Raw genomic sequence first — 23,469 nt, forward strand, 5'->3', positions numbered from 1 at the left:
TTTGTACAAATAAAAATCATAAAATATTGTCACGGACAATAGAGCTAGACGTGCCTAAAAGACAGGGAGAAGCTGTACCAGCAGCCAGTGCTCCGCACAGAGCGCGCGAGCAGACTTCAGCGTCTTTTTCTCCCAGGCACCACCTAAGAATCTCGGGAACATCAGGGGGCATTACTCCTCCTCCTAAAAAAAAAAAAAAAAAGCAGAGGCGGATCGCGAGCGATCGGCCTTATATTGGTTCAAATATAAATCGTAAAATATGGTACAAAAAGCTGAAATTTTGAAATGTTTATCAAATTTTATATTCTTATGGTACTAGACACTAGACTTGAGTTCCAGAGTGCCTGGGTTCGAATCCGACTGCCGGCAGCTGCGTTTCGATGGATGCAAAGCGGAGAGGCATCTGTGTGCTGTGCGATGTCAATGCATGTTAAAGATCCCCAGGTGGTCAAAATTACTTCGTAGCACTCCACTATGGGGCCTCTCTCCTTCCGCTTTCGCTCCCATCTTCCTTCCCTTGCAGCGCGATTTAGGTGTCCACGGAAAAACTTTTCCTTTCCTGTAAACCAATTATTACTATTATAATACTCAATCTATTTCTCCAACTGTTTTAGAAGACAGAAAGCCTATAAAAGAGATCAAACAACTTAAGGTGCACCTGCAAAAACATTATAAATGAGATCAAACAATGTAAGGTGCACCTGCAAAAATATTCTAAATCCGAGAAAATTACCTTATTAAGGTTTATACTTCGTCAGTTATGTAATGAAGTGGCCCTATTAAAAATATGAAAGATACTAGTTTGCACAGCCATTCATTGCCATTTAATTCTGAAGGTTTAATCAGGGTGCTTTTAAGTGAGAAAATAATTTCTCAAGTTGGGCCTTTGCAGGCAGCCACGGTGTTGCTCTGTGCCTGCTCATCGCAGCAGCCCACTTTCTGCTGGCTGCGAACTAGCAGTCCACTGCTTGAGTGCAATGGTGCTTTAGGCCTGGGCACTGTCCGCTTTAAATGTGCAAATTTTTTGCAGTTATATATGTGTATATATATATATATATAAATATTACATGACACAGTACCATTCAATGGCATTTATTTTTTAGAGCTTAATCTAATTTGTGCTTTAGATGAAAAAAAAAAAAAAAAAACATTTCCATTCAGCGATCGCTTTGAACCCTGCCGTTGCTCTGTGCTTGCTCTTCACTGCAGTGGATGCCGGAGCTGACGTCAAGGAGACATGTACCAACACCTTGTGGGGGTTCTCACGGGACTCTGGCTCTGTGCTCAGAACCGAACGCCCCGCCGCTAGCTCTGACCACACCCGTGGCAGGGAAGAACGAAACACTGAGGCAGAGCCACCGGACTGGGCTGTTTATTGGGAGTGCCCAATTTTTATCCTTGGTCATAGCAGCATTCGCGCGCTCTGGCGTCGTGGCGTCGTCTCCCCCGGATGAGATGCTGTGCATTGATATGAGAGGGTAGGGGGAAGGAGGGGCCGCCCGGCACGCTACGCCAGTTCTCTCGCCCCTGCCCTCTCTGCCACTGCTTCAGGGGAAGGAGAGAGCTGAGGTATCCCCGTGAGGGAGACAGAGGGGGTGTTCGCCGTGTCGTGCGGGCGCGGGGAATCTAAAATTCCAACACCCTCCTCCCTTAATCGTGACCTCCACCTGGGTGCCATTTTCCCGATTGGAGTCGCACGGCTGGTCCTTCAGCAGGCCCATGTAATACAGGAATCAGGGCAGGGGTCGGGACTTGGGTTGTTGGACTCCACTCCTGGTGCCGCTGCCAAAGCAAGGAAGGCCACCCCCTATGCCGAGCGGGCCCCGCATGCAGGCCGTACTCTGACTCGTTCTGCTGAAATCCCTGTCGCCGCAGTCGCGAGGAAACACAAGGGGGCGAATTATCATGGCTCGCCTACCCGTCATGGGGTACCAGTACGCCCGTGGTACACAGCTCGCCCACGGCTGCGCCGACTTCCCGCAGGTCGTAAATCGTCATCAGACTCCATCCCGATAGGAGCTCCATACTGTTTTTGTTGAATGCCAGTCTCTGTGCTCGACCTCGAACCGAATACGGCACCTGCATTTGATAGCCCTCCTCGCAGCTGCGGGCAAAGAACAGTCTTCTGTGCAGCTTTTTGATCTGCATCTCAAATTACTTTGCGGGGAATTCTGATCCTTGTGCCATGGTTCAGCTTCATTTAAATTTTTCTTTGTGTCCGTGGCCTTCTTTCCTTTATTGTCGAAGCTGGCAGTGCCCAAGCCTAATGCAGCATTTTATTGAAGCAGTGGAGTGCTGGTTCTGTGTATATTTGCAGCCGGCAGAAAGTATCCTGCAGTGAAGAGCATGTAAGGAATTTACGGCGTTGTAGCAGAGCACCAGAACAAGAGGACCAGCGTGGCAGGCTTCTCGAACCGAACAGCCCATGCCGTGCTTGCTCACTGAGCACGCGTCGTTCAGCCTTATTTTCTTCTTTTGCTGGTGTGAACGCCTATCTTAGCGCCTCCGCTTTACAGCGGCGCTGTGCGCTACAGGGCCCCCCGACCAAATGGAGCGGCGAAATGTACGCGCCAACGGGGCAGGGATGGCCTCAGCGGCAGGCACGTCGACAGATAAGACAGCAACATCCGAGTGGAGCTCCTGGGGAGGTGTCTCCATGTATTTGGGTTTAAGGCGATTCAGGGAGATTACCTCTTCACGACCATCCAGCAGGATAGTCGCTGACTTTGTGGTCTTGTTGAGGACGCGGTACGGGCCATCATAGGGTGGGGCTAAGAGGCGCCTTTACAGTGTCTAGCCTTAGAAAAACATGTGTCGAGGAAGCAAGGTCTGGGTGCACAAAGATCTGACGGTCAGATGATCGAGGTGGGACTGGGTTTAGGTGTTGAATGCAGTCCCAGAGGCGTTAAAGGTACTGCAGGGGCTGGGACGAGGAAGCCGAAGGAACGAATAAGTCTCAGAGATGACTTCGGCCACCGAACAGCCAAGGTCGTGACGAAAAATGGTTCGTAGGCTAAGAAACACCACAGGAAGGTGACCAGCCCCGTGCTCGCGATCTAGGCGAGCAATGAGGGCAGTCTTGAGCTGACGATGGCGCCGCTCAACCATGCCGTTGGCACAAGGATGGTATGCTGTGGTGCGGCAGTGTTTAGTGCCGAGCAGACAGGTAAGGGAAGTGAAGAGGATGCATTCAAACTGGCGGCCACGATCCGTGGTAACAGCCAGAGTGGGAAATCCATGCTGAAATGAAGGCTTTGGCAACTGTTTCCGCAGTAATGTCCAGAATGGGCACTGCTTCGAGCCGACGAGTGAAGCGGTCAATCATCATCAGAATGTGCCGGCAGCCATTAGATGGAGGTGGTGGTCCAACCAAATCAAGGTGAACGTGGTCAAAGCAACAACCAGGTGGCAGGAAAGACTGGGGCGGAGTCCTTGTATAGTGAGTCATTTTGACTAACTGGCAAGCAAGACACGAGCGGGCCCACTGGCGAACATCTAATGTTTGGCCAGACGTACCGCTGGGTAATGAGGCACCATGTGGCTCTGATGCTGGGATGGCAGATGTCGTGAAGGGAATGGAAAATGGCAGGAGGAAAGACCCCCGGGATGGATGGACGCGGTAGAGCCGATGACAAGTCGCACCAGAGCAATCCGGTCACAAGCGGATGAGGCACGAGCTGCAGACGGAGGGCACGGGGGTGGTCACGCAGGGCCTGAAGCTCAGGGTCTTAGTTATGTTGTTAAAAATTTAGAAATTTCATCTTTTTGTACCTTTCTTCTGTGACTTATACCTAAAAAAACGCTAAGTTGGTTTAATTTGCTGCATTCAAAAGTGCAAGTCCTGCACCGCGATAACCTTTGCACATGCGCAGTTCAGCTGCCCCTCCACGCGCAGAGAGAAAAGAGCGTGCGCAGTTTAATTTAAAGGCGTTGGAGCCTAAATGTTTTATGAATTTGTGAAGCCTCTTCGTAGACAATACGACATGTGAGCAATATTTCTTTTTACACAAGCAGTATCTAGAGTGGCAGGGAGTACTCAGGAGGAGAGATGAAATGCTGGTGTCACCGTTAGCGACTGATTTCTCAAGTGAAATGTACATGTCAGTATTGATTTTGTGAGTGCAGATCCCAAAAGTTATGCTGCACGGCCATTCATTTCAGAGTGGTGGCAAATTGGCCATTTTAATGAGTTTGGTTCAACTGGTGGGAAGATTTTTTTTTAATCCAGGTTTTCTGCGATAAAGGAGCCTTTGTTGCCGTGCGGTTTTTCGTCCATAGCTCATCATCATCATCATCATTAGCTGGACTATACCCAATGCAGAACGAAGGCTTCTCTCATAATCCTTCAGTTAACCCGGTCTTGTGCTAGCTGCACCCACTTGACCCCTGAAAACTTACTTACCTCGTCCACCCACCTGACTTTCTGCCGCCCCCTGCCACGCTTGCCTTCACTTGGAATTCAATTTGTTACTCTTAGCGACCATCGGTTATCCTCTCTTTGCAATATATGTCCTGCTTGTGGCCATTTGTTCTTGATTTCGACTAGAATGTCATTATTTAGAGTTGATTTCTTGGACCCACTCTGCATGCTTCCTATCTCTAGACTACACTTACCATTTTCCATTCCGTAGCTCTATGCATCTACTTCAACTTAAGTATAACCCGTTTAATTAGCCTTCACATTTGAGCCCCATAGATGAGTACTCGTAAGATGCAACTGTTATTTACTTTTCTCCTGAGTTATACCGGTAAGCTACTAGTCATGACCTGCGAGAACTTGCCAAATGCGCTCCATCCTAGACTTGTTCTACAGGTTTTCCTTCTGAATTTAATCCTAGTGCCAGCGGAAATAATCTGAGCGCCAACTGATACAATCTGCGCACCGTGTAATTTAATTTGAGTGCCAGGCATTTAATAAAAGCGGCAGTGTATTTAATCCGAACGCTAACTCGAATAATGACAGTGCCAAACAATTTAATCAGAGTGCCAATGCAGTTAATACAAGCGCCAGCGGATTTAATTCATATGTGAAAAATGAATGCGGTAGAGGGCTCTAAAGCACAAAGCATGAATTCCAGAAATAAATCGAAATTGAGATCACTTCGCAGACCATGCGACGCTTAGGTGTCACATCTGCATGCACTATTTCGCTTTGTTCTTGTATCGTGCAAAAAACCAAGAACCACGCGCAGCTGAAAAACTGCAGTTTATGACACACCTCTTGCAGCTTTTAGTTTAGACTTATGACAAGTGAATAAATATGACTGTCATCTTCTAATCGGCTGGTCAAGCACTGCTTATTATGGGTTGTCATATGCACTGAATCTGCATGCCGATGGCATTTCGGCCTTCACTCGACAGCCTGCTGTTTTTACGAAATGGCAACCGGTGCAGAAATGTATTTGTGTTTCTAATAATGATTCAACGCCACTAACAGAAAAGAAGGATTAGCATAAAGCAGAGTTGGTTCAGGCAAGAAGATATGGAGCCAGAGAAACATATCTCATTTTACCGCTTTCTCAATTTTACACGGCCACTACCACGGAAATAGAGAGCGCACACCGTTGCATTCAGTCTGGCTGTGACATGGCAAAGTGGCTGTAACTATGTACAGCAGAGCTTACAACCCAAACAGCAGTGCTTAATTTTATTTTCTGGGAGACATTAGGTTTAAAACACTTGCATCAAGGCAATGTTTTTCATAATACTGATTTAAGGCTATCCTATAAGTTGACGCTTCGCTGATTTGGCGCATTGTCTGAAAGATTATCTCAATTTCGATTTATTTCTGGAATTCATGTTTCGTGCTTTGGAGCCATCTATTGCATTCATTTTCCACATATGGATTAAGTTGGTTTGCACACGGATTAAATTTGCCAGCGCTTGTATTAATTGCTTTGGCACTCAGAGTAAATTAGTTGGCGCTGGCATTATTTGAGCTCGCGCTCAAAATAAATATGCTGGCGCTTTAATTAAATGCTTAGCACTCAAATTAAATTACATGGCACGCAGACTATATCAGTCAGCGCTCAGATTATTTGCACTAGCACTAGGATTAAATTCGGGGGAAAACCTGTAGTTATTGCCGTTTCATGGTCCGGATCTGCGGTTGTTACCTGTCCTAAGCAGACACATTCGCCGACAACATCCAGTGCTTTGTTACCTGCAGTGTGGAAGTACTGCTCCATTCACTCCGTTTGCTTCATTCTGCTCCAAACTGCTTCATTCTGCTCCATCCTGCCCCAAAACGCAATATTGTTCCAAAACTTGATGTTTTGCCATGATGTTTTGATGCCTTGTTATTGTGCCATAAAATTTAGCGAAACATGATTTTTGCTTAACATTAATTGTATTGGGCCATTAATTGCGCCAGGTACAAGAAATGCGGTTCGATGCAATTTGATTAGGTGACTGTGAGAAGTGCAGCAGGGCAGTGGCATGTTGTGCTATAGGCCTTTTCACGAGCCTCGGCGAAACTGGTTTGACTGGGCTGTGGGGCGGGTTTGGAAGAGATAATTCTCAACTTCTCCTGTGCGAGCAGCACAGCCCAGTATTCAATATGGCAGCTCCCATGACCACTTTTTGAAACGGTCTATAGACCAGAGCAATGAGGGTAAATTGAACACTGCCATTTTGAGAGCGTTCTAGCACCATCTATAGGTGCCGCAGCGAAACTATGGCTCTGGATTGTCAAACGAGGCAGCCGTGGGTGTCTAGCTCTAGTGCTTCTATGTTTCTTTGAAGTTTTCAGAACTGGCTGCTGATAAAATTGTCAAAAGTTAATTTCTGCCTCACAGCAAGGCTATTCTTTACATCTTGCGAGGGCAGAGGCAAGTACAGTGTCCACAAGTGAAGCGAGTAGTTCCTATAAGCGCATGGTACCGTTGCATGCAGGCTTGCTATGGCTGTGACTTTTCTTATTTGATTTGCACCCCCAAGTAATGTCCCATGTACAAGCAAAACCTTTGCAGTCCGCAATATGTTTTACCTTTGCGTGGTGACTGCAAAAAATCTGCCGCAGCCCACACCTCACAAAACAGACCGCATGCCGCTACTGCGAGTGAATACTTCTCACTGGCGATGATTCCCCGGTGTCTCTTTTGTTTTGTTTTTTCGTTCCAGCAGGGTTGAAGAATGAATCAGCAGCACATCAACCAAACAGGAGATATCAAGGTCTTATTTTTGTGACTGGTTGGCATTGCTTATCATGGCTGTTAAAAAAAAAAAGGCACTTCCTTGCTGAAATGAAAACGGAGACATCAGGGAATCGGAGCAAATGAGACATGTTTACTCGCACTTGCGGCATGCCACCTGTTTGTGCGGTGCGGACTGCAACAAATTTTTGCAGACACCACGCGAGGGTAAGATATATTGCGTACTGCAAAGGTCTTGGTAATATGTGGCATATTATTGGGCATGCAAATCAAAGTGGAAAAGTCACAACCGTAGTATTTTTCGCATAGAAAGGTACCATGCACTTAACCGAACCAGTCGCTCCACTTGTGGACGCTGTGCTTGCCTCTGCCATTGCGAGATGTGGAGAACAGCCTTGCCATGAGGCAGAAATGCACTTTTGACGATTTTGTGAGCAGCAAGTTGTGAAAACTTCAAAGAAACGTAAAGGCGTAAGCGCTATGAATACCCATGGCCACCTCGTTTGGTAGTGCAGAGCAGTCATTTCGCTGCAGCACCTCTAGGTACCCTTACAGCGCGCTCAAAATGGCGGCGATCAATTTACCCTCCGTATTCTGGTCTATAAGGGTCGTCATAGTCTAAACGATGGCAGCACACCGGTGGTGGAGGTACAGTGCACCTTGGCTGGGCCTGCCTGATCATTTGGTTGATTAAAGTCTAAGGTTGCCCTGATTCTATATTTGATCCCAGATATATCAAATGCACATATATCATATTCCTATATCGAACTCTCAAAATATCCCCCTGAAAATCCCACATTAAAGTTTAGCAGCGTTGTTCATGTCCATCGAATTGCGTGTCGTGCCCTCCAAAGGATTGTTTTAACAGCTCACCGACGATCATTTTTCATGCATGGAGCCGGGTTGTACAGTCTTGGCAGCTGCTGCCTGCCAAGATTTCCGGCGCCTGCGAAGCGGCATTTGGAAGTGTGCCCAGTGTACTCTCCTTTTCGGCACTAGGTGGGAGGTGACATTCAGTGCGTGTGTACGCCTTGTGGGTCATCGCCGCACCCTTGGTGAGCAGTGTGTTGCCGGCAGGCAACGCACCGCTGCCATACATGTACCATATTCATGCTTCTGGGTTATAGAGAGCCTCATCTGTTGGTATGCTTTATATGAAATTGCCTAGGTATCTAACTATTTCGTGATCCCCTTCAAGTTCAATATATATAACTGTAGTAGCAATGACCTTAGTAAATTCCGTATACGCAACAGGTAGTATGTTGATTGGTCTGTAATTTTTCGAGTCCTTAGCATCCCCTTTCTTAAAGATTAAAATAATGTCAGCATTCTTCCAAAACTCCGGTGACAATGTCCAGACATTGCATGTGCAGGATGGCCATTTTTCAAGCACAATATCCCCACAGTCCTTCAACAAATCTGCAGTTACCTGAGCCTCCCCAGCTGCTTTCCCCCTTTTCATAGCTTCTAAAGCTTTCTTAACCTCTTCCTTTGTCACTGACGGAACGTCTGATTGCTCTTAACTATTGCTAATCTCATTATCAGCCTCGTTACTAGGCTACTGCACAGATCAGTGTAGAACTCCTCGGCTACCTTGGCATGCATACATCGGATTTTCACCTACTTAATTTCCCGGGTTAAGTGGAGAAATATGGGAGAGGCCTTCGCCCTGCAGTGGGTATAGTCAGGCTTATGATGATGATGATGATGATGAATTTCCCCTTCACCTCTTTCAGGCTAGCACTGTTTTTTTAGAGCGTGCTCTATTCTCTCAGTAATATACTTCCTTGCGTCGAACAAATTACGTTCACTGAGTACCTTTAACATCTCTGCCAGTTCCATCCTGACCGCTGTAATGGAGGTTTTCGTGCCTTGCCATTTCATAATCAGATATTTCGTCTGCTTAGGTAGTTTACTGGTAGCGTGTCTAATTATCCTATTGCCTACCTCTGCCATGCACTCATTATCAATGGCTCTGAAATTATCGCTCATTGCTTCTAGACTAAGATCGCCTTCGTCGCTTAAAACTGAATATCTATTCTGTTCAGAGATCCTGAATTCGTACACCTTCCCTCGTGTGGCAAACCTTATCCGTTCCCTCCCAAGTGTAGCTTGCTGCCGGGCTAGTTAATGATTCATGGAGTCAAGAATTTAGCGCAAAAATAAAGAACAGACGAAGAAGGACATATAAAATGATCGACTAGCGCTAGTCAATCGCCTTATGTGTCCTTCTTCGTCCATTGTTCTTATTTTTGCGCTACATTCTTGACTTCGTGTAGCAAGGGGCAGCAGAAAATGAAGTGTGCGAATGAGATGAAGTTTTCAAGGATTAGGTAGCCACAGCTGGCTAAACATTAAGATAGGCATCTAGGGACCTTGATGTCGATAGTGGGACCTTGCCATTTTCAATGGGTTCAATGACCAAGATACATAGGATTGGCTTCCCTCTTACAAGCGGTTAAGCATCCACAACCGGGGAGGCGACGCTGGGAAGCTGAACAACATGGTGTTTTATGTGACAGGCGTTGCCAGTTTGTAGAGCAGAAACCATAAAGCAAACTTCACCACCTAGTCTGCTTTTAAACGCGCCTTTTCTTAGATCTTTGGCCGCTCTTGCATACAAAAGCTGTGTTCCAAACAGTACTTGTGAGCCTAAACCCAGCTGCAAGGATCCTTCACCAGTTATACTGAAGACATTGTGAACCTGTGTACACATCTAGAAGTCTCCAGCCAGAGATGGATCGGATAAAGCGCATTCTCAAAAACATCAAGGCTGACGCAGTCCAGATGTTGTTGCCCCAAACCCTATCACTGTTGCCAATATATTCATGCTTTGCCAGGAGCAAAGCAGCGCATTCTGGTTCAGCCACCTTCTGTGCACTTTGAATTACTTTCCAGCTTAGTTCCGTCAGCAGCTTGCTGCTGGACCAGTTTAAAGATTGCGATTGGGGAGGTGACATAACAGCTACTCCTAATTAAGAACATTTGGGGATCTCCATCTAGCCTGGCCATGACCTTTCAGGCTGATTTGCGAGCAAGTGTCTGAAGTGCTGCCATTCATTAATCTGCAGGTTCCTGCTGCGGTAACGCTCATGTATGGCAACGTCAGATCTGGTCAGACATGTTTATCCCGTTCCGCCTTCCATTGTAGCCTACCGCCTTCATTCCTACGTAGCCATCCCCTTTTTGTGTGGACTTCTGGCGCACATATGACAACCTTCTTATTTGTTATGCGTGCAGAGTTTCTGGTCACATTGTGCGTCATTGTCGCCACCTGCAGATGTGCCTGCCTTTACGCGCCTCCTGAGCCCCGGTCACGTCTGTCCTGCAGACAACTTTGACACCTCCACTCACCACCTGCCTACTCGCCTTCATCCTCATAACGCCACTCGGTTTCTTTGCTGCATCTTTGCCCCAGGAAAACTAGTTACTGTCTGAGGCAAGAACTGCGATTATGTCAACAAATGTAGGGCCACGTATTGTTCCTACAAATGTACTTGAAGCGGTGGAGGGCCGTTTCTTGTTGATACTGGTGCTACTGTATCTGTGATGTGTAGGAAACTGCACAAGCTAATAAAAGTGAGGACATCATTATCTGTGCTTTCGCTTCTCACACCATAATGTGCAGTGTCTTTCGGCTTTGACCGCCTGCACGGCCAGGGTCGCCATTCACAGCTCATTATGTACCACAGAATTTGTTCTTTCGTCGTGCTCCTGTGACACCATTTCAGGTTTCGACTTTCTCTCTGACCATGGCACCATCATCATCTTCGGCTATGCTCTTGCCATTTTTTTTTCTTTGCTGCTGCACACCTATTGCATCTTCACCTAAAAAAAAAAAGTGCAAGACACTCCTATATAAAAACGTACACAATATCCTTGAAAACCTACTTGTTGTGAGATGCTAGTCATTGTTGCATGGCTAGTGTTTTGTACTTTCCAATGTGCAGAAAGTGCTGAGCATTATTTTCATCAAGTCACACTAGCTTCATTTTTTATTTATCGATTCAATTATACATACTATCGATCCAACCTGGACGAAGATAGGAGTAGACACAATGTCAAACTTGGAATAGCGCAGCCATTTCGTATCTAAAAAAGAAAAACAACTTAACCAAAAAAATAAAAGTGGACTCTGCTCAGTTCTATGGTGCAGCTAGGAAGTGTTGTATGGTGCTTCATTTCTTTCTTTTCTGACATGATGGGAAGTTTTACTGAAGAGCCAAGATTTTTTTTGGGGAAGCAGTTTCAGATAACAGAAATAAGCAGTTGGTCATATATGTGCTTGGTAGAAGAACATCGCTGCTATTCTGCGAGCATGAAACTGTGCGGCTTGTGCGAGTTCCTAACATTTTTTAGTTGGCCCAGTTATTGTGAAATAGGGGTCTGTTTCTAACTAGACACGCAAGTATTTAGACATTTCTTGACAGATGAACATAGCGCATGCCTGCAAGACCTGAAAGGCACTGTGTTTTGTTGTGCCCGAGTGCATATTTAGCAAATATGGTAAGTGCAGCACATGCCCTCTCATTTTGGAGATGTAAATTCAGGGGCTAACCGGATGGGTAGTAAGGACCTTGTAATACTTGTAAATGTGGTGAGTACACTGAATTCTCATTTGAGGTGGAAAAAGATTGCTAGATCAAGGCAGTGCATCTTACTGTTGCATTTCATATTGCTTCCCCACAGTGGCTGCAAGTTTTAGATGCATAGCCGCGGATGTCCTGCTGATGACAGGAAAGTTGCTTGCATTACAGACCATATTTTGCGAACATATTTTATAAGCATTGTGTTCGTCCAGAAGAAAAGAAGGATTGTAGTATAAGATTATTTCAATTTGAGAGTTTCTATAGGCTCTCCAAGAGCATTATGTGCCTTTATTTGGACATATGCTGCATCATTTGTCATTCCTCGTTCATATCCATACAGGTGCATAACCTGCAGGATTTTCATCCTCCTAGTGTGTGGGCGCTCATGCATGAAGGAAAAAATAAGAGTGCGAGACAAAACAAACTATCGCTTGTTTCTATGCTTGCGCCGCTTTGTTTAGTGCATTTATAAAAGATTTGTATAGCTTGAGTCCCTGTAAAAAGTAAAAAAAAAAAAAAAAAAAAAATCACGGGTGAGTTGTGCTCTAGTTGATGCCAGTAGTTAGGATGCTTTGCTGTCAGTTGAACACATCAACAAAACTGCCAGGCTCAAATTAGCCGCTTGTTTTCCAACATGTCAATCCAGTTGGATTCGTAATTTGACTGTTCAGCGTCAGTGTATTCTTCCTTTTGGGCTCTGCGAAGTATTTTCATAGTCACTTCTATTTGTGCTTGGAATATTGCTTGCGAGAAGAAAAAGGAGCAAGGGAATATCTTCACATTTCCACTGGTTTCTCACAGGTCTGCGCGGATGTGCCTTGCGATCCCTGCTACATGTCGTGCGTCAAATGTCTCGATAAAGCAAAGCAGCCCTTGCGAGGTCTATCTGCGCAAACATGCACTCGTTTAAAATAAGTATTTCAAATAGGGCGCCGAAACTGCATTTGCGAGCGGTGCAGAACTGCAGAAGGCGGCACTTACCAAATTTTAACGAATAATTTTTTTTTCTCTATTTAGGATGCAACAAACTAAGCTTTCTCAACAAGAATACAGTTCTAAATGTTGAATTGATGTTAGATGTCATTCAGAAGGGAACTTTTTTTGGTAACTGATATTTTCCATGAAGTTGTAATTGCTGTAATTTCGAGTAGTGGCGCTGCATACCTTGCTGCATTCGCTTTTGGATTTTCTTCATGGCGCCGTGCTTGAAGCATATAACGTCCGGCAAGTGGTTCGGCGTTAGAGGCAGAAATATGTGCTGTTGTTATGCTGTTACATTTCCTCTTTACCGCTGTGGTTATCATATGCTTTCTCAGTTTTTATAAGTCGGCAACCAGACCCTTAAACGCTGTGCTAAAGCATTGTTGTCGTACACTTGCAACCTCGACGAACCGAGACCACCGATACGCGCAATTCACCTCATCTTGGTAAGTTCGCTCCTGTTTAAAATGTCCGTGCATCGGAAACGAGCTTAGGAGAGTACAGTGATTTTAGCGGCTTCTGCGAGGTTAAAAATGGTTCAATGCCATTTATAATGTCAATGCGTGGGGGCAAGTACGGAACTTGGGCGAGCGCACTAAAAGCATGTTCGGAATGTATCGGCAGGAAGAAAGTAATTTATTGTTTCCGATGTAAAAAGTGCCAGTTATTCTCTGAAAAACGACAGGACTGTACAGAAACGTGCACGCAAGATTTGAAGTAATCGACACCTCCTCTATTTTTTCTGTGCCTGCCGGATCCCGGAGCGAACAATGGGAGCGCGCCGTCGCTGCAGTCGCGCGACGCAACCACTCATCGTGGTGGGGGCGCCACTCACGTACGGGTGCTGCGCATGCAGTTTCAAGAGCGCATTGATGGTCGCGCGCCGCTCGTGAAGCAGGTTCCGCATTTTTCTGTGAATTTCCTGCCCAGTGTAATAGCGTCCACGAATAATTTTTCCAAGCTGGCTGATTCTGAAACGTATGCTGAAGGGTACATGCATGAATATTCACGCGAATAGCAGTAGCACCTGTCTCACCCGAGCTGCTCCCAAGGTAATTCAAAAGGGTAGCTCTGCTAGGTAGCTTGAGTAACATCTCCCTCCTTGCGTGCTCGTAAGCTTTTGTGGAGAGGTGGCGCAGCACGATGCAATGGCGCACTACGTCTTCAGTCCAAGTTTGTTTTTTGCGGCGAAAGTGAACAATTTGATCCCATAAAAAAAGAGCGGAAATATTCTTCTCCTCTGCCTGCTGACGAATGTACTGCAGATTACCGAAATTGCAATCATTTTTCAATTTTTCAAGGTCTGTTTTGTAGTGGTCTACAGTGCGTCGAAGCTTTTCAACCTGTTTTTTGAGATCCTTTTCTCTGCGTTTCGATCTTGCTCTTTCATTTGCAAGTAAGCTGGACACTCCAACATTCACTTGAAGTGCTTGGTGTGAAAAATTCGCATGTGTACTATTTGGAGCTTCCTGCGGTTCCATTTCATTTTCAGGTTTGGCCTGTTCATCTCTTTCTGGATAAGATGGGCTGGCCTCTTGATAATTGTCCTCTGACATTTCTGTTTCTGTGCCGTCCTGGAACTTCTGCCGCTTTGTAGCCGGCTCAGGTTCCTTTTAGTTGGTTTTCGGAAACGCCCTTTTCCCGATGCTTTCTGTACTCCTTTGATGTAATAACTGCCTTGGCTTCATGTACGAAGGGTATTCTGGAAACAAGGAGGGCACACCTTTCTTGAGGCGGTGCCGTTTGCCCTCCGCAAAGTCGGCTTCCTTGAAGTGCCGGCTACACACTCTTGAATAATTCGAGGTTCTGTTCGGCACCCAGTTGTCCCTCCGTATGGCTTTCAACCACTGCTCCCGTAGCGCCGTGTCCGCCGGAATTTCGTGGAACGAGATTCCTGGAATCTTGCTTTTCCCACCTGAGCGGCAACGTGGCACACAGCAGTATGCCATTAAGTACCTGCAAGGCAACTGTCAGCGGCTTAATAATGCGCTTTGATATTACAATCGTATACTTAAAAAGTTCCGTGCAAGCACAAGTTCATCGAGCACAAGCACAACAACAAAACTAAGGGCTGGCAGTCTGAGAAAATGCGACCACTAATATTGATCGAATTATAGACAGAGTACACCACAGGCAGATTTAGGCAGGCTGCAAATAACATTATTGCTATCCAGACAAAACAATTCTTGGCTCACCGTTGGAAGGGAGCAGATGGTACCGCATGCGTTGATCGTCACCGATTTTTGGGTCCCTGACGCATGAATTTAGCATCTAAGCAGTGCTGTCACAATAACGAACGCCAGCAAGGTTAAGTTTTTGCACGTGTGAGACAAAGAGAGTGAATCATGAGTGTATAAGGATCAAAATACGCGCGAGCGCGACGGAGCGACTGCGTGGTGCAGCCGCGGCGAATGCAGACGAATGGATGGATGGATGGATGGAATATAGGAGCGTCCCCTTTGAAACGGGGTGGTAGCAGTAGCTATCATGCTCATTTTTCTCCATATATCTTAATTATTGATTTAAAATGGTTAACTAAACCATCATTCTATTTATTAAATTTTGCTCCTACATTACTAACATTATGTCACTTCTCTGCTTTTAAGCCACCAATCTTCCAGCCGTTTTTTGCTAGTTTCCACCGCCGGTTTATTCACCCGGCCACTGTTATCTCTAAACCCCAGAGCTTCAGGAACAGTGACTGCGCCTGCATCAACTTCCGGATGGATACCATTGCATTCGAGTATAATATGGTCAATTGTTTCACTGCAGTTTCCACATACAGCGCATGCGTCATCTCCATTGTTAAACTTCTTTTTGTAGCTGCGTGTTCTAAGGCACCCTGATCTAGCTTCAAAAAGTAGGGCACTGCCTCTTGAGTTATCAAAGAAATCTTCCTTCCTGATCTGCATTTTCCACTTTCGGTATAATTCCACACTCTGTTTTTTTCCCATCGAATTTATCCAATTTTTACCTTCTGTGTTTTTCACCTGTTGCTTAATGCTCTTTATTTCTCCGTCCTTGTTACTAGCATACTTACTAGTTAGTTTCCTAGATCTTTTCCTCCACTGTGAGTCAACGCTTTTTAGGTACAGGTATTTAAATACCTTAGCTGCCCATCTGTTACTGTCCAATTTCCTCAGGCGTTCCTCATATAATATTTTACTCTGAGCTTCCCGTACTTCGAAAGATGCCCAGCCCATATCTCCCTGTACCGCCTCATTTGTAGTTTTGCCGTGGGCACCTAGTGCTAATCGTCCAACGGATCTCTGATTTGTTTCTAATGTCGACTGTACCTCTGATTTTAGGCACAAAACCGCATTTCCGAACCCCAACGTGACTAGCGCCACCACTCGGCTCTAAGTGGCGTAGCAGCAGAGTCGCGTCGACGGCCGCGGAGGGCGCATCCGGCAGGCACAAAAAAATAGAGGAGGCTATGGATCAGCTTTTACAGCGCTTAGTTTTCTTTTGTTTGCGTTCTTTGACACGTCGCTCTTTGCATCTGTGCCCAACCTGAAGCACGGAGTTTTTTTGTAGGTTGTACGTTTTTAATTCGTATTTTTAGCTCTAGATTTTCGCCTATGTACTTCGAAAAACTGCAAAAAAAAAAAAAAAAAAAAAAACGGTAGTCATGGTGTCTATGCCACACACCAACAATCTTTCTTTGCACTATTCAGCTGACTTGAAGGGGAACTGCGCACCAGGTTGCTTGAGGCGAATTTTTATTTCGGTTTTGCGGGTTCAAAAAAATGTTCCATAAAAATCCAAACTGCTGCAAACTGTAGTACTGTACACATGTCCGTTCTGAGACCCACACATATTACTGCCGCTAAAGCCAGTCGCAATTGCTTTCTCATATAACTACATTGCCGGAGTGAAATAGATTGTTTACTAGGTGGAGGGTTTTTGCTGTGGCAGAAGCCTATTTCATTTACTTCACATACTTTACCACAAGATCAATCTGTTTTGCAGCCCTTATCTTTCCTGTACTGCTTCAGCCTTGAAAAGAACGAAGTACCAAAAAAAAAAAAATTCCGTTGGCAGATAAAGATATGTATTCTGTGGCACGTTCATGAACGAAAACAAAATGGTAATACACCTCAAGAAATTGAAGCTCCTTGGCTAGAAGCAGCTGTGTCTGCAAAACCTTTCAATGAACTGCCTATCAACATTACTAGAATAAACTCTTTTGTTCTAGAAATGCCTTGATACAGGACTTTGTGTGGAAATTGTGGCCCATGCAGCTTTCACTTCCGGAGGCTTGCTCTTTGCAGATCACAAGAACACTGGTGGAAGGATGGCTGCCATTCACTTGTAGCTGTTATCACTTGGAACCGTTTTAACTCATCTTGTGAGTATACAGTTCAAAATCTACAAAATGTTTCATGCATGGTAAGCAAATGATAGTAGCTTACTGATTGAAATAATAAAGATAATTTTGTTTCAAAGTGTGTTGTCCACTAATTTTTTTTATTGCTGAAATGCTCGGACCAGAAAATGGTTGGTTTGCTCAACTGAGGAGAACATTCTGGCTGAGCTACGTGCGTTACAGCAATATGATTAGCAGCAAGTGCAGTGCTAGTCTCCGGCAGAGTGCTGAATTATGCGACATGTATCAAAGAAAGCAGTACCACGCAATAGGCTGCTGGATCAGTCAAATGTATACTTAGTGGAAACACTTAAGATAAAGTAGACTTACTTATTAGCACCCACATAAGTGCTGCCATACAGGTAAAAAGAAAAGCTATACAAGTTTTCCAGAAGCTTCAATAGTGAAAAATTTGACGTGGTCCAAGGAGTGAACCTTGGACCGTTGCTCATGTGGGGCAGTTTGTCTACCAACTCACTTAACCAGGACAACCAGTGGATGGTGGGGCTAGGCTGAATTTATCAACAATGTACAGGACTATAACTTATGCTTCGATCCCATGGACACCAAAAAGGCCTTCAAGAAGTGGCCTTTTATGTCTGATAGTTCACAGTGCACAGCTACACAGCACTAGTGCTGCACTATTGTTACTAAGAACCTTGCACTTTAATGTGCCTGTCGGACCTGTAAAGAGACAAAACATGGACCAAAATGTAACAATATGTACTAAATTAGATTATGGTGTAAATGAAAAATGTCTTACTTAGTATAGATCGAGCACTATAATATCCAAGAATCAAGGATTTATTGTAATTTGGCACTGAAATTGCATAAAAACAACTGAAGGGATCTCTTGCGATGAAACACTGTCATCCCTGTAACCACGTCTCGGGAAAATGTCAATGATTTTTTTAATTGCACATGCTCTCTGTTCTTTGACAAGCGCTCACCTTATTTTATTGTATTGTTACATCCATGATCGCATTAGCGACATAGCAATATTTTGAGTGCTGTCCAGTGTGCCTGTCAATAAACTGAATCCAGCTTCAGCAGAGAGTGGCCTGGACTAAATTTGGAAGTCACTTGACATAGCTGCATTAGCCTGAACGTCTGTTTTGGTCCAAATCAGATGAAGTCAAATTTTGAGGGTAGTTTGGACCAAATTTGGGGACCATCATCGTGTTTGCCATAGCCAAATTTTGTCAGTGGGACAGCTTAACAAAATCTTTGTCCGAGTTGGCTGACAGTGGTGTTGGCTGCTCACTTTGAAACGGCGGGCGTGTATGCTTCATTGATTTGAAATAAAAAGGAAAAAAAAAAGACAGGCTTTCCGGATTTTCAGCGTAGGCGGAAGCCGCATACTCATGAAGAGGATTCTGTCATTTTTCATGCAAGATAAAACCTGAATTCGGATAGTTCAAACTAATAGCAGAGCAAGACCGCAGTCATTTGGTATTTTCTTTTCCTTTCATATTTGTGCACTTTGTTTAAATGCTGGAAAAAACAATCATGCAGGAAGTACGTTAGTAGAAAAAACTGGGTCATTTGTACGTGAACACCCTCTAGAACTTAATGAAGGGTACTTGGGCCTAAACTGAATATTAAAAAAAATTAGAATAATTAATCTCAGCTAATTAACCAGTTACATAAAATATAAGGAGTACTCCAAACAGAACTACACGAAGACGAATAATATGTCGTCAGTTTCAGTCAGCTGCAGTGCTCCGCTTTTTTTTTTTTTTTTTTTTAATCCTTGGTTCACATTACATAAAACTGTGTGCATGCTTGGTCTATTCACCAACATCACAGTGGCCACCATTTTGCTGTTCATGGAGCGTTGCAAAAAACTGCTATGCATGTCTCATTGGCTCACCACAATTTACTCCGGATTTCTTCGCAAAAGCCATCTTCGGGGCAATAAAACGGCATGTGTGAGGTCATGTAAATACCCCTCTGTAAGCTTGTCATGAATAGCCAACAAAATAAAAAACAGACAAATTATGAATACCCAGATTTATTGCTATACACAACAGCACTTGCAGTCTTAAAATTTGAAAGTGCTAAGAAAGATAAGGACGAGAGAGGTGGACAGGACAAACGCTTTTGTCTCGTCCACTTCTCTTGTCCTTGTCTTTCGAAGCACTTTCAAATTTTAGGATGCTATACTAGTTAACCCAGCAAACAACTTTGTTAAGCACATGCAATGTAGCTCTGCTATAGGCCTTTTTCCAGTCGCGCCTCTTCTTGCAGACGTCAGGCAAGGTATGTTTGGCAGGGCGGGTTACCGGGGCTCCCTCACATATTTTCTGCAGAAATTCTTTCACAATAGTAGGGTGGGTTTATTTTCCAAGCGGCACTTGATCTGTTAGAAGGCAAACCTGACAGCGTCTTTTCGTTTGTTGCAATAGCAGGCAGGGACAATGTATGTGGTCCTGAGGGCCGAGTACATGCTAGCAATGCATGTAATTATTGCGCAACAGTTTGTCGCGTCAATGACCCAGAAGACGTCTTTCATGGATTTCGCACTCGCAGTGAACTTCTGCCCCACTATGTAGAAATAGAGGAGGAGGCTTCACACATGTGCAGTAGCATTACTGAAAATAAGTCCATTGGACCTTTTTCTATTTTATCCTGTCTCCAGCAGCCACCACTTCTGCAGCAATGTACTAAGGTCACTCAGGATTGGAGTGCCTACTGAAGAGATCAGAAGTGAATGGCCCACATACTAGGGGCAATGCCTGACAGCCCTCAGTGCTGGGAACAGTTCATGAAGAGCATTTTCATAGGAAGTTTTGTTGTAGGAAAAACATATTTAGGGATTTAAGGACGGTTAGTTCGACTGACTGCAGAAGAAATTCACTCACCAATGTATTTACTATTCTCATTGTGCACCGTGGTGGCTTGGTCATTGGGTGCTTGACTACAGAGCCTGGAAACCCGGATTCGATCCTTGCCATGTTACAATGGAGACATAATGCAAGATGCCCACGTGCTGTGCGATTTCAGAGTGCATACATTCAAGAACCTCACTTAGTCATAATTATCTGCAGCCCTCCACTACAGCGTCCCTCATAGCCAGAGTCACTTTGGAACATTTCAACCAATCCAATTTTAATTCCATCGTTTTTTTCACTCTCCAATAATTCCAATCCTTATTATATTCTATTTCTATTCGTCGTGGCTTTTGGTTCAACTTTGCTGCATCTTTCCTGTCCAAATATCTCCCTTCTCTTCCATTAATGGAGGGCGCGAAATACCTCTTAACACCACCTGCCACAGTTACAAGGCGAAGGCTTCGCATGGACACTGACGCTGAATGCCCGACATTCTTCACGGTCAGCAAATGCTGTCGCATCAGTACTCGTATAGTTCATTGCATTAGGCGGATGGGAGCAGAGATGCCAAGTAGTGAGGAGCAGTGCAGTAGCATGCCAAAAGAGGGTGTGCATGTTCTGTCCCTTGAACGATCACCACCGCTAGCCAGACCGCAGTATTGTGACTGGCATTATTGTAAATGAAATGCTAACCTCCATTTCCTTGGCTTCTCACAGCTAAGACATTGAAGTTGAGCCCATGTCCTCTGTGGCAACAGAGGCACCATGTGTCAAATAGGTTTGACTGCACAGGGCAGTAATGCTTTGTCACTACCATTTTAATGCGTCAGCATTATGTAGGTATGTCTGCAGTTTCATGTCACCAGAATTGTCATCACAATTACATTTGAACGAAACAAGTTATAAGAAAAAGAATGGTTGCATTAGATAGAGGACCAAGAAATCTTGCTGGGGAAATAATATGATGCATGTGGGTTAACTAGGTAATTAATTAGAGGGGTAATGGCGACATCCAGACAGGTCGCGTAGTACTGACTTCCAGTGGCGGCAAATTTGAAATGCTTGAAACGTGAACGAGCGGGAAAGGGCGTGATTTGCGTGCACAAATGGTAGGAATGGTTAGAAAGTTTGTAAATAGAAGTAATCAGCCAACTTCAATCTGAAAAATTTCGAGAGCGCTGCAGAATCTGCAGTGGAGAAATGCGAACGCCTGAGCATTGCTGCTGCACATGGTACATCGCACGCCCCTTATCGAACACAACCAGTGTTCCATTGAATGCATCACAGTTCACCACCCTTCTATAATTGGTTTACAGGAAAGGAAAGGCGCAGTGTCTGTTACTCGTGGAATCCCGCTGACACAGCTTGCGGACAACACAGCAATGAGCATGCTTATGCATTTCTCCAGTGCAGATTCTGCAGTGTTCTCAAAAATGTTCTGCTAAAAGGAGTGCAACAGCAATTATGCAGTGTTTTTGATGTCAGACGACGTCCTTCAAACTTGTGTTTGAAGTGCAGCCTGGACTGCTCTTGACTATTCTTGGTGCTAAGAAACCGCACTATACTCGGGGACACTTTTTCTTGGCAATGGGCGCAAAGGTAGGGAGGCGGGACCTTTAAACGTGTCGCTCCGCCATGTAGTCCGACCGCGCGGCTTTCGGCCTGCATAGACGTTGCAGATCATTTCTTTCGTTTGATTCGACAGCCAGCGTCTCTTGAACTTGAGTCGAATCTTGTGTGGTAAAAACGCTTCAAGTCGTTGCGGAGTGAACGAACCAGAACCGGAACGACCCGAACAGGCGGCAGTCGCCATCTTGTTTGCAAAGTCGGGATGTCTCTAAAACCCGCGACAGACATCGCAGAGGAAAACTCGGTGGAACCAAGACAAGTGTTTTAGGCATAATAGCTTCATTTCGAAAAATCAGTTCTGTTATAAAAAATATACCGTAAATAACTAGCGCTAAGATTTCAATTTGTTTTTGCAGAAACTACTCATGTAACTAGGGACTATATTCAGCTGCGTAGGAAGATGGTGCGTTTTGGCTCTGTAGCTTTGGCTTCATTGCCAAGAAAAGGTGTCCCCGAGTATAGTTCTATCGCTGGATGAAGGTGTTCCAACCCTAGTTCTCCCATTGGAAGCTTCATCTCTTGTGAGATAACTTTTGGGAGTGCTCCTGCTCATCCACTGGAATACATCATTAATCTGTCCTCTCCCTCTTCTCCTATACAAGTGGAGAAGGGGGATGCCCAGTGAAGGCACCTGATTGCTCAAATGTAGCAACAGGATATTAAACTCTTAAACACCTTATTTTAATTCAGCACCATTAAAGGCTTCGTCCCCAAGAAAAGCCATTGTCCGCATTGTGAGCAAAAATTCTGGGCATGGCTCTGACAAGTGGTAGCTGGCAGACGACATGGTCATGCATGACTAGTCATTGAGTTGTGTGATGGCATGAGACGTGGCATGGCCGAATTGGCAGGCGCTGCCAACACAGGCTTCGCCTGTGACATGGAAAGGTGAAATCTGAATCCAGCCCTTCAGGACCCCTAGATCTTGAGTTAAGGCATTCGAGCCCTAGGCCACGAAGATATTTTTGTGTGGCTTGGTTAAAATGGTGCTTTAGATCTTTGCCGCGGTGGTTTTATAACGTGGTATCTTGCGACTATGTATGGGACAATGCGGCCACAAGTTAAAAGCTTCTGACGAGCGAGTGGCAAAGTGTGTCTACACAAAGGTCCACAAGGAAAACCGGCAACTGGCGCCATTAACGTTGTCATGCCATGACCTTAAAGGCAGAGTTTAACTCATTGCACATTCATGCCATGACCATCGAGGAATGCAATTTCCTTTTCTGACAGATTCACTGATGAAGTACCAATTAACGCATACAGCTGCATTCTTGAGAATCAAATGTGCCTCATATTTTTTTTAGTGCTTTCCTCTATATATATATGTTTATTCGCTCCAAATAAACTTCATTTGCAAGTTAGCGCTTTGCCCTGCGTCTCTTTCAAGTCACTGAGTAAACCCCACTAACTAGTCCAAGAAACAGCCCTGAGGAGTTATGTATTCATTTCCTTTTTTTTTTAAATAAATTTGTCTCGTTCATGCAGAGAATACAGAACTGTAATAAAAAAATTTGTTGAACGCTGCGACAGTTATAGTACTCACCTCTGAGTTCCAGAAATTTCAGAGTACAGAAGCGCAACATAAAAATAAACTGGAACAATTGGTTAGAAAAACTACCCTTGCAGCATCCTTCTTTGGCCGTGCCTTAAGCGCGGCTGCACAAGAGGAGGACAACAAAGAATGCACTGGGTCGGAGGCACCTGGTGCCACAGCTCAGTTTGGTTATGCCTTAAAATGTGTGGGAAGCTTATTTTTCCTTGCGGCCTAGAGCACCGCATCTACAACTGATTACCTAGGACTAGAGGATGACTGAAGCCGGCACCTGCTCTACAGAGCCGCCCTTACTCTTGCAGAACGTTTCATCGTTGCAACTTTGCCTTTCACCCTTCTGACCCCAGAACCCGCAAGTGTG

At 44.9% G+C, this 23,469-nt stretch overlaps 2 protein-coding genes and 1 long non-coding RNA gene across 11 annotated transcripts in view; 1 reads left to right on the forward strand and 2 right to left on the reverse strand.

The window, feature by feature from the left end:
* Positions 1 to 23,469, reverse strand: part of LOC146204659 (uncharacterized) — a 99,800-nt gene that overhangs the window by 34,194 nt on the left and 42,137 nt on the right. The gene's annotated exons all lie outside the window — the stretch shown is intronic.
* LOC146204660 (queuosine 5'-phosphate N-glycosylase/hydrolase-like) overlaps positions 1 to 23,469 on the forward strand; it is a 44,529-nt gene that overhangs the window by 5,004 nt on the left and 16,056 nt on the right. For 4 of the 7 annotated variants that reach the window (XR_014704006.1, XR_014704005.1, XR_014704009.1 and 1 more), the window contains 2 exons: positions 10,435 to 13,170; positions 16,999 to 17,075. The gene's annotated coding sequence lies outside the window, so the exon portion shown is untranslated. Of the gene's footprint in view, positions 1 to 1,209; positions 8,323 to 10,394; positions 13,171 to 13,592; positions 13,777 to 16,998; positions 17,076 to 23,469 lie in introns of those variants that run through there. The other 3 variants (XR_014704008.1, XR_014704007.1, XR_014704011.1) reach the window with 3 other exon arrangements.
* On the reverse strand, positions 279 to 10,952 carry LOC146204661 (uncharacterized). The gene is made up of 2 exons (XR_014704013.1): positions 10,842 to 10,952; positions 279 to 559 (listed from the first exon to the last, which is right to left on the reverse strand). It is a non-coding gene; the product is annotated as an uncharacterized LOC146204661 (long non-coding RNA).

Source organism: Amblyomma maculatum, chromosome 1 (genome assembly GCF_055883805.1).
Source record: "Amblyomma maculatum isolate TAMU_Amacu chromosome 1, ASM5588380v1, whole genome shotgun sequence".
Taxonomy (NCBI): Eukaryota; Metazoa; Arthropoda; class Arachnida; order Ixodida; family Ixodidae; genus Amblyomma; species Amblyomma maculatum.